This window comes from Lepidochelys kempii, chromosome 2 (assembly GCF_965140285.1).
Source record: "Lepidochelys kempii isolate rLepKem1 chromosome 2, rLepKem1.hap1, whole genome shotgun sequence".
In the NCBI taxonomy this organism is placed as follows: Eukaryota; Metazoa; Chordata; order Testudines; family Cheloniidae; genus Lepidochelys; species Lepidochelys kempii.
In genome coordinates, this window is record NC_136381.1 from 706,649 (window position 1) to 720,003 (window position 13,355).

Genomic DNA, 13,355 nt, shown 5'->3' on the forward strand with positions numbered 1-13,355 from the left:
AAGGGAGAAAGCAGCATCTTCCGGAGAACTCTGCCTAAACAACTAAGAATCCTTCTCAGAGGGGAATGTGTGTCTTGGTCCTTCACAGTTGAATAAGAAACCAAAGGCTTATAAAAGATAATGGCAGTAAACGTTTTTAAAGAGTCCTCCTAATTAACTGCAGCAAACATGAGAGTCTCAGAGCATTCCATAACAGCCAGAAAAGGTCTGCATGCCAGGAAAGATGCACTGAAACAAGAGATATCACAGAGGCACCAACTGACAAAGAGGATAGAAAGAGGCAGATAATTATGTCCCACCCCAAAACCTCTCCCTTCTACAGCAACGAACAGAAAACAGTCTGTTGCTACTCTGCAGCAAGTAACTGAGAGTCTCTGTACTGGAGACAAGCACACTTCTACTGCATGCCACCAGCACTGAGGAATCTGATCCATTTCACACAGCCCTGAGCTGTACCTCATGACCCCTCCTCCCAAGTTCACTTTGCTGTAACCAAGGAAATTGCAAGCAAGACCCTGAAACAGACATGTTAATGAATCAATAGGAGGTTGTCTGCAGCCTTTGCTGTACCCATTGGTACAACTTGAACCACTGTCTAAACTTTATCTTGGTGCTACAGCTTTCACATTACAGAACTCCTCCATACTGGAGTTGTGACAGGCTGACAATATCCTGCAACATCCTGCACAAAGATTACGGAACTAAAATAAGCTTTACTGAAGTAAGTATTGAATTAGAGTTAATATCTGTGGGGTACATTGCATTAAAATTGCAGTTGGTATATGGCACTGTAACTTTTCTAGTAGTGAGGGGGATGCTAATGTACTTCCTCCATTATCAACATTTGAACACAATCCTCCTCTCCTCTTCCCCCCCACAGGTACACATATACTAGTTCAAACTGGATTTCCAGAGACTGACAGACAAAGAAAGGATTTTTAGATAAATAACCTGGTTTTTAAACTGGCTCACGGCCTTCTTCCTGATCCAGCAAACGGACAGGATTTCTAGTCCACAGAAGGTTCCAATCCCTTGAAGGGTTGGAAAGGCTTGGACTACTGAGGCCCCGTAAGACCGTGTGCTTGTTCTGAGCTTAAGTTATGATGTAACTTGTAACCCTTGGGTGGAAGGTCTGAAGGACTGTTCCTGTCAGAATCCATGTTAGAGTGGGGTGGACTCTGGTCAACTTACTACCATGCAAGTAGGTAGGTTCCTTTATTATTCTGAACAAGTTTTTTCTGTAATGCTTTTTTACTGTAAGAATAGAGTAGGCTCACATAGGAAGTGCTGTGTGGTAATGTTATAATTGCAGCAATGACACCTGTTCTTGTCCCTGGAGAGAAAGCGGACAGGCCTGTTTAGGCAGACTGTCTTTGCTGGGAATAATAGTGAAGGCAGGGAACTGGACAGCCTGGAAATACCCCACTCAAAAGGGACACACACACGGGTCTCCACTCAAAAAGGCAACAGCTGGGGAGCTGAAGCCTGAGAGTGGATGCCCTTGCTGAACCTTTGAGGGGAAATACAGGTGCAGTTTCCCTGAACCGTGATAGGAGGTTTAACATCTGAACCATTTCAAGACATATTTGACTAAACACTGGTCACAACTTCTTAACCTAGACTAGGGGCTGCCACTCATCCTGACTCTGGTGGACTTGGCTTTCGCATACTTGCTTAGGCTGAATTTAGAACATTTTCATCACCAATCAATTTCCCTCTATGAATTGACTCACTGCGAACAGATCCTTTCATCTCCATGAGCTTCCCCCTTTCCTGAGGTTTCCTCAACCCAGCCCCCTCCCCTTGCTGTGGAATATCAAAATTCAATATAATCTTGCTAAACACATGGATTTAAGAGCATTTTGAAAATTAAAAGCTCATAGCTTGTGGTGTTGGCACGCATGCAATATATTGGGAACCCAGCGACCAAATGACCCCAGTTTTGCACAAATTCTACCTGTAGCCCTAATGTAGCACAGCAATATTTTGGTGATGGTGTAGTAACTGAATTTTCATTTTGACGGGGGTGAAAAAGGTTGCCAAAAATTCTGCTTTTTGGGTTAGTCTCATTTTCAAAGGTCTTGTAGTTTGTGCACTGCTTGATTTTTCTATAGCAGTTTGGGGGGGGGGGGGGGGAAGAAGAGTAGAGGGTCATACATTTGGTTCCTCATTTAGTCAGAGTTGTTTCTTATCCGACTTTTCAAGTGCAAATAGCACCTGGCGGGGGAGGCTTGCTCCAGTTGAAGTGAGGGGCCTGGCTAGATATACAGCTCAGCCATAGTAAGCAACGAAGTACACAATCATTGAGTAAGATGCTGCCTGTACAATGTGTAGGCAGCAGCAAAGAGTGCCAAAGCTTCTGGGCCTGATGTTCGTGGAAATCCAGCATTTCCATTTTTCATCAAAATCAGCAAATTTGCAGGTGACACTAAGCTGGGGGGAGAGGTAGATAGGCTGTAGGGTAGGGATAGGGTCCAGAGTGACCTAGACAAATTGGAGGATTGGGCCAAAAGAAATCTGAGGAGATTCAACAAAGGCAAGTGCAGAGTCCTGCATTTAGGAAGGAAGAATCCCATGCACTGCAACAGGCTGGGGACTGACTGGCTAAGCGGCAGTTCTGCGGAAAAGGACCTGGGGGATTAGTGGACGAGATGCTGGATATGAGTCAGCAGTGTGCCCTTGTTGCCAAGAAGGCTAATGGCATATTGGGCTGTATTAGTAGGAGCATTGCCAGCAGATCGAGGAAAGTGATTATTCCCCTGTATTCGGCACCGGTGAGGCCACACCTGGAGTACTGTGTCCAGTTTTGGTCCCCCCATTACAGAAGGGATGTGGACAAATTGGAGAGAGTCCAGCAGAGGGCAACAAAAATGATTAGGGGGCTGGGGCACATGACTTACGAGGAGAGGCTGAGGGAACTGGGCTTGTTTAGTTTGCAGAAAAGAAGAGTGAGGGGGGATTTGACAGCAGCCTTCAACTACCTGAAGTGGGGTTCCAAAGAGGATGGAGCTCGGCTGTTCTCAGTGGTGGCAGAAGACAGAACAAGAAGCAATGGTTTCAAGTTGCAGTGGATGAGGTCTAGGTTGGATATTAGGAAACACTATTTTACTTGGAGGGTAGTGAAGCACTGGAATGGGTTACCTAGGGAGGTGGTGGAATCTCCATCCTTAGAGGTTTTTAAGGCCCAGCTTGACAAAGCCTTGGCTGGGATGATTTAGTTGGTGTTGGTCCTGCTTTGAGCAGAGAATTGGACTAGATGACCTCCTGAGGTCTCTTCCAACCCTAATATTCTATTATTCTAAACAGAACTATGCCCACTGTGATACCTAAAACATTCCCCAAAATTTTGCAGTTGGTCAGCTGCAGTTTTCAGAAGTTATTGTGTTATGTACGTGTAGACAAAGAAAAGCAGTGATTTGACTCTAAGGCCTCATTTCACTTGGTCAATAATTTGAGGCTTGCTATGACTATTTTAAAAGGGCAGGATGACTAAAAATGTTCTAGTATCTGACATTTCCTTCAGCCTTCTTTTTCCAAGGAACTACAATACTTTCTTTGTGTAGACTGGATGAATTATGGTGGAAAGTTTAAATATTTTCTGCAATTCTCATAACCCTATGTTACTGCTGATTGACAACATCTTGTCACCACATTAGTCAAAGTGGATCTTTCACCAGCTTTGGAATGGGGCTCTTTATTATGGGTGCCTTTCCTGATACTCAGCAACCTTTCTGATCAAAATATAATTGTGGTAGCCCATGCTGTGGAGAAAGACCACTGGTTCATTCTGTAATAGCTATAATTTTCTGAGGGACAACGGTATCATGCCCAAGTAAATTTCACTGTTGTCATCAGTCCAATCAGCTTTTCCTAGTATTGCCGTGAACCTGGGTAACTCATAAGGGAATGCCAGGGTAACATTTATCTGCAGCTTATCCCTTTAAGGACTGGAGCTATGCTGAAGAGGTCAAAAGGGATCACAGCTCTGGGGAACAGAGCATAGCTGCAGCAGCAGCACATAGTATGCTCCAGAAAGACGCACAGGCCCACTGTGGCTGAAAGAACTATGAAAGTGTTTGGGCTTTTTATTTTGTTAATTCTTTAATAAAATGCTCCTGTTTTAAGCCATCCCTGGTCTGGGGATGTCAGTTGGGCAAGCAGGCAGGAGAGGCTGAAGTACAAGAATCTAACCTCTTCAAGAGAGGCAAACCTACATAGAAGCTGCTAGAACAGCCATTCCAGAAAATGCTGCCACAAGGCAGTGCAAACAGAAGAGGGATTTTGTAAGAAAGTTTTCTCTGGTAACAGAGAAGGCAGACAGTAGAGGACAGAACTGAGTGATCAAGGGGTATAGCTGAATATCTTCAGTGCCTCATTTCCAAAAACTTTGGGGAATATAAGTGGAGAAGAATAGTTTGCAAACACTATGGCTGGCAGAGAGTTAAAGGACCTTCATTATGGAGATAGGGGGACTCTTATACCAGCTTAAGGATGAGCATTAGAGAAGTAAGTGATTCTCTGGACATTTCTGGGACAGATGGCAGTAAAAAGCCATTTTGCTTTAATCAAACATAAATCACATAAATAGTGAACAGCATGAAGAGTTAGCAGATCAGGGATTGTCTATACCAGCGGTTCTCAAACTTTAGCAACCCGAGGATCCCCCCGCTCAGCCTTGCCCCATCCTCTTCCATAAGGCCCTGCCCCGCCCACTCCATCCCCCCTCCCTCCCTTGCTCGCTATCCTGCACTTTCACTCACTTTCACCAGGCTGGGGCAGGGGGTTAAGGTACAGGAGGGGGTCAGGTGCAGGCTCAGGGAGGGCATTTTGGTGCAGGCTCTGGGCAGAGGTGCGGGGGGGGGGGGGGCGCGCTTACCTTGAACAGCTCCCAAAAATGACCAGCACATCCCTCTGGCAGCGGCTCTTAGGTGGGGGGGGGTGGGGGGGAGGAGTTGGCGCTCGGAGCAGAGGTAGCACGTGGAGACCCCCTCCTCCCCCAGGGGTTGCAGGGACGTGCTGGCTGCTTCCGGGAGCAGTGCGAAGCCAGGGCAGGTAGAAACCGTGTTCCCCAGAGTGCTGGGAGGGAGGGGGAGGAGTTTCTCAGCAGGGCTCTTGGACCCCCCCTGGAGTGCCCTTGGACCTCAGTGTCACTGACACCAGTGTCAACACTGGCTCTCCACTTGTGAGGTAACTCCCTCCTCTTCATGTGTCAGTATAATAATGCCTGCATCTGTAATTTTCACTCCATGCATCTGAAGAAGTAGGTTTTTTACCCACGAAAGCTTATGCCCAAATAAATCTGTTAGTCTTTACGGTGCCACCTTTCAGGCTCCTTGTTTTTGGGGATACAGACTAATACGGCTACCCCCGATACTCTATTGATCTAGTGCCGTCAACACTGGAGGTTAGAGTGCTTTAACTGCATCATTCAGAGGTGAAAATTTTTCACAGCCATGAGACACTTAGGATGTGTCTACGCTGCCACTTTCAGCACTTCGGGGTGGGTTTTTTTTTAAAGTCACCAGGAGAGCTCTCCCCCCCCGTGATAAAGTGTAACTACACTGCCCAAGTCACAGCGCTGCCGGAGCCACACTCTAAGGTGGGCAGTGTAGACATACCCTTAGTTATGCCAACCTAAATTTCCTAGTGCAGACCAGACCTCAGTTAGAAAGATGTGTAGGGTGCAGTGTTGCCTTAAAAACTCAGGTCTTATATGACATGGAAGCACAGATCTGCATGGTCTTGACTCTGTGGATGGAAAATAACCCAACAATAATGGGGGACTTCAACAACCCACACAGTCACTTAGAACATGTCGCCTAAGGATAAGATGCAGAGATAAAATTTCTAGACACCATTAATGACTACTTCTTGGAGCAGCTAGTTCTGGAACCCCCAAGGGGAGAGAGAATTCTTGGTTTAGTCTTAACTGGCAAACAGGATCTGGTCCCAGAGGTGAATTTGGCTGATCCGCTGGATAAAAGTGACCGTAATGTATTTAAATTTAACATGATTGTAGGGGGAAAATATGAAAGAAACCCACCACAGTAGCATTTAACTTCAAAAGGGGAACTACACAAAAAGGAGGTGGCTAGTTAAACAGAAACTAAAAACAAACAGCAACAAGAATGAAATGCCTACAAGCTGCACGGAAACTTTTTAAAGACACCATAGTAGAGGCTCAAACTATATGTATACTCCAAATGAAAAAAATCAGTAAGAGGAGCAAAAAAATGCCACCCTGGCTAAACAACAGATTAAAAGAGGTGGTTAGAGACAGAAAGGCAGCTTTTAAAAATAGGAAGTCAAATCCTACTGAGAAAGATAGAATGGAACACAAACTCTGGCAAGTCACGTGTAAAAGTACACTTAGGCAGGCCAAAAAGGAATTTGAAGAGCCACTAACAAAAAATACAAAAACTAACAGCAATTTCTTAAAGAACATCAGATGCAGGAAGCCTGTCAATCAATGGAGCCACTGGACGATCCAGGTGCTAAAGGAGCACTGAAGGAAGACAAGATGGTTGCAGAGAAGCTAAATGAACTCTCTGTATTAGTCTTCACTGCAGAGGATGTGAGGGAATTTCCCACACCTCAGTAATTCTTTTTAGATGACAAATCTGAGGAACTATTCCAGCTTGAGGTATAAACAGAAGTAGTTTTGGAACAACTGATAAAATAAACAGTAATAAGTCACCAGGACCAGATGGGATTCATCCAGGAGTTCTGAAGGAATTCAAATACGAAATTGCAGAATTACTAACTGTGACATGGATAATGGACAACCGAATCTAGACAGCTTCACGATTGATGGAATCAAAAGCTTTAGTTAGGTCAATAATGACAAACAATGGCTTGTGTTCTTCTCTACACTTCTCCTGGATCTGTGGTGCATCAAAAATCATCGTCAGTGGTGAGGTCCCTTCCAACCCTGATATTCTGTGATCTCCCACTGAGCCGCCCACACACAGACTGGCCCACACAGAAACCTCTCACCCCACACTAAGCCCCTCCACACTTGGATCCTGCCGGGCTGAGTCTGCTCACCCACACCTGGCACAGAGGGGCATGGCCCTGGGGTGTTTCTGGGTCAGGGTCAGCCCCTGCACTGTGTCCGGATCAGGTGCAGTCTCACCGCCAAGTCCTTGTACCGGGGTAGGTGGGGGCTTCAGGGTGATCTCCCACCTCAATGCAGCCAGTGCCCTGTGCTCCCCACTGCCATGCTGAAGCCACATTTATTTATTGACAAATACAATTTGCAGAATTTTAAAATACTGTGCGCATAATTTTTTGGTGCAGAATTCCCTCAGGAGTAAGAGTTACAAAGGGATCTCACAAAGCTGGGTGACTGGGCAACAAAATGGCTGACAACATTCAATGTTGATAAATGTAAAGTAATGCAGATTGGAAAACATAATCCCAACTATACATACAAAACGATGGGTTTTAAATTAGCTGTTACCACTCAAGAAAGAGATCTTGGAGTCATCATGGATAGTTCCCCGAAAACATCCAGTCAGTGTGCAGGGACAGTCAAAAAAGTGAAAAGAGCATTAGGCACCATTAGGAAAGGGACAGATAATGAAAGAGAAAATATCCTATTGCCACTATAACAATCCCTGGTTCGCCCACAGCTTGGACACTGCGTGCAGTTCTGGTCACCCCATCTCAAAAAAGATATATTGGAATTGGGAGAAGTACAGAGAAGGGATACAAAATGATTGGGGGGATGGAACAGCTTCCATATGAGAAGAGATTAAAAAGACTGGAACGTTTCATCTTAGAAAAGAGACGACTAAGGGGTGATATGATAGAAGTCTATAAAATCATGAATAGCGCGGAGAAAGTGAGTAAGGAAGTGTTATTTACCCCTTCACATAACACAAGGGCCGGGGTCACCCAATGAAATTAATAGGCAGCTGGTTTAAAACGAACATAAGGAAGTACTTCACACAACGCAGAGTCAACCTGTGGAACCTATTGACAGGGGACGTAGTAAAGGCCAAAAGCACAACTGGGTTTTAGAATTACTTGAATAGAACTGGTCATCTGTTGGGGTGATCTTCCAAGAATCAGCCAGTCACTGAAGTAAGGATACAACCTGGATTCTGTGTCTCCTTAGAGGAGCCGCTATACCCACGCCAAGCATTGGATTAATCCCCTGGGTGCTGTAGAAAGACCAAACGGCAGGACCCTGTACTGGCAGGGGGCTGTTCCTACCAGGACTCTGAGGTATTTCCTGTGGGCTGGAAAGAGGAACATATGGAAATAGGCATTTTGGAGGTGAAGAGCTGCAAATCAGTCCTGAAGATCTAACTTAGGGAATTAGAGAGGCCAGAATCACTCTCCTGAACTGAAAAAGCAGCAGAAGATGTAAATGATGCTGGATATGAATAAAAACAGTCAAATCCCTTAGCAGGGACCTGGGTACCTCCTATCAGTTCTTTTTGACATGGCCACAACTGATCATAGAATCATAGACTTTAAGGTCAGAAGGGACCATTATGATCTTCTAGTCTGACCTCCTGCACAACGCAGGCCATGGAATCTCACCCACCAACTCCTGTAACAAACCCCTAACTTATGTCTGAGCTACTGAAGTCCTCAAATCGTGGTTTAAAGACTTTGAGGTGCAGAGAATCCTCCAGCAAGTGATCATGCTGCAGAGGAAGGTGAAAAACCCCCAGGGCCTCTGCCAATCTGCTCTCGGGGAAAATTCCTTCCTGATCCCAAATATGGCGATCAGCTAAACCCGGAGCATGTGGGCAAGACTCACCAGCCAGACACCCAGGAAAGAATTCTCTATAGTAACTCCAATCCCACCCCATCTAACATCCCATCACAGGCCATTGGGCATATCTACCGCTAATAGTCGAAGATCAATTAATTGCCAAAATTAGGCTATCCCATCATACCATCTCTTCCATAAACTTATCAAGCTTACTCTTGAAGCCAGACACATCTGATACAGGTATGGGCCACATTTTTTGCATGCTCCACTAGACATTTATTAATGAGCCCGGTGAGCCGCCCTGGTAAAGAAGGATATAGAATAGCCAAGAGTTTGTACTGCTTTTCTTGGACTACTTCCAAGGATATAGCCAAAGTTTCCATCATGCTCTTCATCAAGTCCTAGAATACCTTGAAATTCAACAACTGAGACAGACGTGGATGGATTCACTGCCTCATTTGGCGACGATGCGGAGATTGCAGCAGGGATCAGTTGCTCTCTCTCTAGCAGCTGATGTTCTTCCTCACTCTCCTCCTCCTGCCTCACACATCTGCGGCTGTACCCAACTGTCTTGCCTGAGATAATGGTCTCTTTGTGGATGGCTGTAAATTCTAGAGTATCCAGTAAGGCCACAGATGGTGTAGGAAAGGGTCTTGAGATGAAGGACATATGAGGGGGTACCAGGTAGGATCTCTATGAGCCACAGGTATCTTTCTTCTATCCCTCAAAGACTCTTTCTTAAGAGTCCGTCCCTAAGTCCCAAAGTGGTACCTGGTACCTCAGCAGAGGAGGAAAAGGACTACAACTCCTCCAAGGGAAGGGCTGTTCTGTGAGGTATGCCCTGCTTCAGTAAAGGAGACGTCAGTAAAGGGATACCCCTTTAACTTGACACATCAGTGACTCCAAAAGGCTGGTGGCTTGGATAGGACCACCCTAAGTGTTTCAAGAAAAGATGACTGACTCTGGTATTGAGTCCACCAAATAGTCCCTTGATGGCGGGAAGGGAGGGAGGGGTGGGAAGAGGGTGTCCTAGGCTAACAAATTATTTAATGAAGAAAATATATAAATAAAACTAAATAGATTTTCCCCAATAGTCATAAAAGGAGAAAAACTATCCTAACTGCACTCCCAAAATAACACATACAAAGCTAAGGAAAACTGTACCATTAGTGGAGAAAGCCGACACTGCAGGGTTTTTGTCTCAGTGGCACAGGCAGTAAGAAGGAACTGAGAAACAATTAGACACACTCTGCTCTTTATGCCCTCAGGTGTGTGAAAGAAAGGAGGGGGGCTCCAAGGGCACCTCAGACACAGGCCAAAATAGACACCTGTCACCAAAAGAAATTGATCTTATGCACGTAGGGCGCATGCACACCAAGAGTGGAATCCATATGGTCAATCAAATACTTCTGCCATTTCCTTAACAGCAGCAATTTTACTATCCCGATCTCGTAGCAGACTTACAGCATTGCTAGGATGTCTTTTGTTTGGGGTATATATATTCATATGAACTTACCCAGTTTTCCATTTGTGATTAGCGGGGATATTGTCCCTTTCCATTAATGCTGCTTTCACTTTCCCTCTTAACCAGATCATTTTAAAATGAAGTCCTCTTTTGTGATTGCGGAACTGTAGTATTTGGGCATCTAGTAAAATTGTCTTTAAAAACTCCCAATTATAATTGATCTTTTAAAATTTTTTCCTCTCACTCAGTTTTGCTTGGTGACAGGTTTCAGAGTGGCAGCCGTGTTAGTCAGTATCAGCAAAAAGAACGAGTAATTGTGGCAACTTAGAGACTAACAAATTTATTTGAGCATAAGCTTTCGTGGGCTAAAACCCACTTCATCAGATGCACAAAAGCTTATGCTCAAATAAGTTTTAGTCTCTTAGGTGCCACAAGTACTCCTCATTCAGTTTTGCTTGTGATTGTTTTCCTCTTAAGCTTCAAAACCCTTTTAAAGCCAAGTATAAATAATTATTGTTTGGGACTATATTCTGTTTGCGCATAACAAATATAATTCATTGACAGCATCCATGTAATATCAGAAAACAGAAATCTCAGTCTCATGATCATGTCAGAATTATGCTTTCTAGAATATCCTCAAGTGAATGTCGAAGTGCCAGAAGGATTCAGAACAAAATGGAAGGAAGAAACAGCTTTTAAAGTGTTCAACTAAAACTTATTTTGTGTAGAATGCTACCCACAACTTAGTTACAAGGTGGGATTCAGCAGATCAGCACGGGATTAACTAAGTTTTCACATTAATTTAAAGGTGAACTGCAAAGCTATTATTCATAAAAATAATAGTGAGCACTTATCTAGCTTTGTACAGCTTCAAAACACCTTACATTGTTAATGTGTTAAAACTTTCAACCTCCAAAGTAAACCCAAATTATCCAGTTTTCTTTTCTTTTTTGGGGGGGGGAGAGGTGGGGGGCGAGGAGGGGGCCAAGAACCAAAGCTCAGAGTAAAGTGACCTGCCAAAGGCCATGCAGCAAATCAGTGTCAGAGCAGACACAAACTCAGGAGTTCCTGGTTCCCAGCCCTATACTAGTTCCACCTTTCTCTAAAGAGAGATCGAAAAAATGTCAAACATACAACACTGCTGCAGCTAACAGAAATACTCTGTACACAGGCACTTACAAGAAAACGTGCTTCATATGGGAACATCAAGGGCCCTGTGTGAGAACGCTAATGGCTTTTGGCCAAGTGACTTTGTTCAGGAAAACCTAGTTTTTTCTTCTCCTCTTCTTCTCCTGCAGACTGTGGAGGGTGCACTGGGTCTAGTACTTCCCTATCTCCTGGCAGAGCACAAAAGGAGTATTATCTCTTACCAAGTCCTCAGTGATAAGATAATCCAATTGGTTAAGAATGACAAGGTAACAATTACCCCTGAAAAAAGAAAAGGAGTACTTGTGGCACCTTAGAGACTAACCAATTTATTTGAGCATAAGCTTTCGTGAGCTACAGCTCACTTCATCGGATGCATACTGTGGAAACTGTAGAAGATCTTTTTATATGCACACAAAGCATGAAAAAATACCTCCTCCCACCCCACTCTCCTGCTGGTAATAGCTTATCTAAAGTGATCACTCTCCTTACAATGTGTATGATAATCAAGGTGGGCCATTTCCAGCACAAATCCAGGGTTTAACAAGAACGTCTGGGGGGGCGGGGGGGAAAGGGGAAATAGGTTACCTTGCATAATGACTTAGTCACTCCCAGTCTCTATTCAAGCCTAAGTTAATTGTATCCAATTTGCAAATGAATTCCAATTCAACAGTCTCTCCCTGGAGTCTGGATTTGAAGTTTTTTTGTTGTAATATAGCAACTTTCATGTCTGTAATCGCGTGACCAGAGAGATTGAAGTGTTCTCCGACTGGTTTATGAATGTTATAACTCTTGACATTCTTCTATAATTCTTCTACACTTTCCACAGTATGCATCCGATGAAGTGAGCTGTAGCTCACGAAAGCTTATGCTCAAATAAATTGGTTAGTCTCTAAGATGCCACAAGTACTCCTTTTCTTTTTGCAAATACAGACTAACACGGCTGTTACTCTGAAACCTATAATTACCCCTGAAAGGCAGCTAGTCCCTATTTCTATTATGGCTATGATGGAATCTGGCCTAGTTAACACACCAGGAAAAGGTTGGAAGAGGAGGAGAGAAATGGAAGGAAGAGGGAAAAAACAGGAACGGGAGGCGGATAACTGTCTTTATAAAAGTAATAAATAGAAACTGGATACCTGTTGCTATGAACACTGCTTCTGTAAGGTGGTCAGCCTTTTACGGTGGTTTGAACTCCAAGAGTTCAGGCACACTTGTTGCAAAATTATATGGATGGGAATTTCTCTAAAGTATAAAAACACACAAGAGAAAAAAGAAAAATACAGAATCTAGTTCATTTTAGGAAATGTGAGTGACAAACAAAAATACAAAGATTAAAAAGACTTGAAGAAACAAGCAGAATGAAGCTGTAAATAAACAAGCACTCTCCCGTACACACATTTTAACTGGCTACAGCAGAAGGAAGGGGTGAGGGTGGAATGTCACACTCCCTCTCCTGCATCAAGGCTTGGGAACCTGTTATTAACACATGCTGGAGTACCACAGCCCAGTATAGAGTTAACAGAATGCCTTGTGGGAGGTGCCATCATTTTCATCTCTTTTTTTTTTTTAAAAGGACTCCTACAGCTCTCTCTCTGAATAACTCCCTGGCTGTAGTTTCTATCACCGGAAATAAGGCACAAGTCTGGAAATAATGCATAAATTTTTAACAGAGGGTAATTAACTATTGGAACTATTTACCAAGGGTCATGGTGGATTCTCCTTCACAGCCAATTCTTAAATCAAACACTGGATGTTTATCTAAGGCTAGTCTACACTCACATATGTAGAGCGCTGGGAGTTAAATCAGCCCTGAGAGACAGCAGCAGAGAAAGCGCTGCTGCCGTGTGTTCACATTGTTAGCTATAAGTGCAGTGGTGTGGCCACATTAGCAGCTCTTGCAACGCCACAGAGAGAAGTGCATTGTGATAGCTGTCCCAGTGTGCAAGTGGCTGCAGCATGCTTTGGAAAGGGTTTGCAATGCCTAATGAGGCAGGCCCAGCATCACATGAT

General features: G+C 44.1%; 1 protein-coding gene across 5 annotated transcripts in view; it reads right to left on the reverse strand.

Annotated features, from left to right (window-relative positions):
• The window catches only part of PUF60 (poly(U) binding splicing factor 60), a 54,837-nt gene that overhangs the window by 31,281 nt on the left and 10,201 nt on the right, over window positions 1-13,355 (reverse strand). Inside the window, exon 2 of one of the 5 annotated variants that reach the window (XM_073329751.2) lies at window positions 12,482-12,587. The exons of the other annotated variants lie outside the window; for them this stretch is intronic. The gene's annotated coding sequence lies outside the window, so the exon portion shown is untranslated. The remainder of the gene's footprint in view (window positions 1-12,481; window positions 12,588-13,355) is intronic. 5 annotated transcript variants of the gene reach the window in all.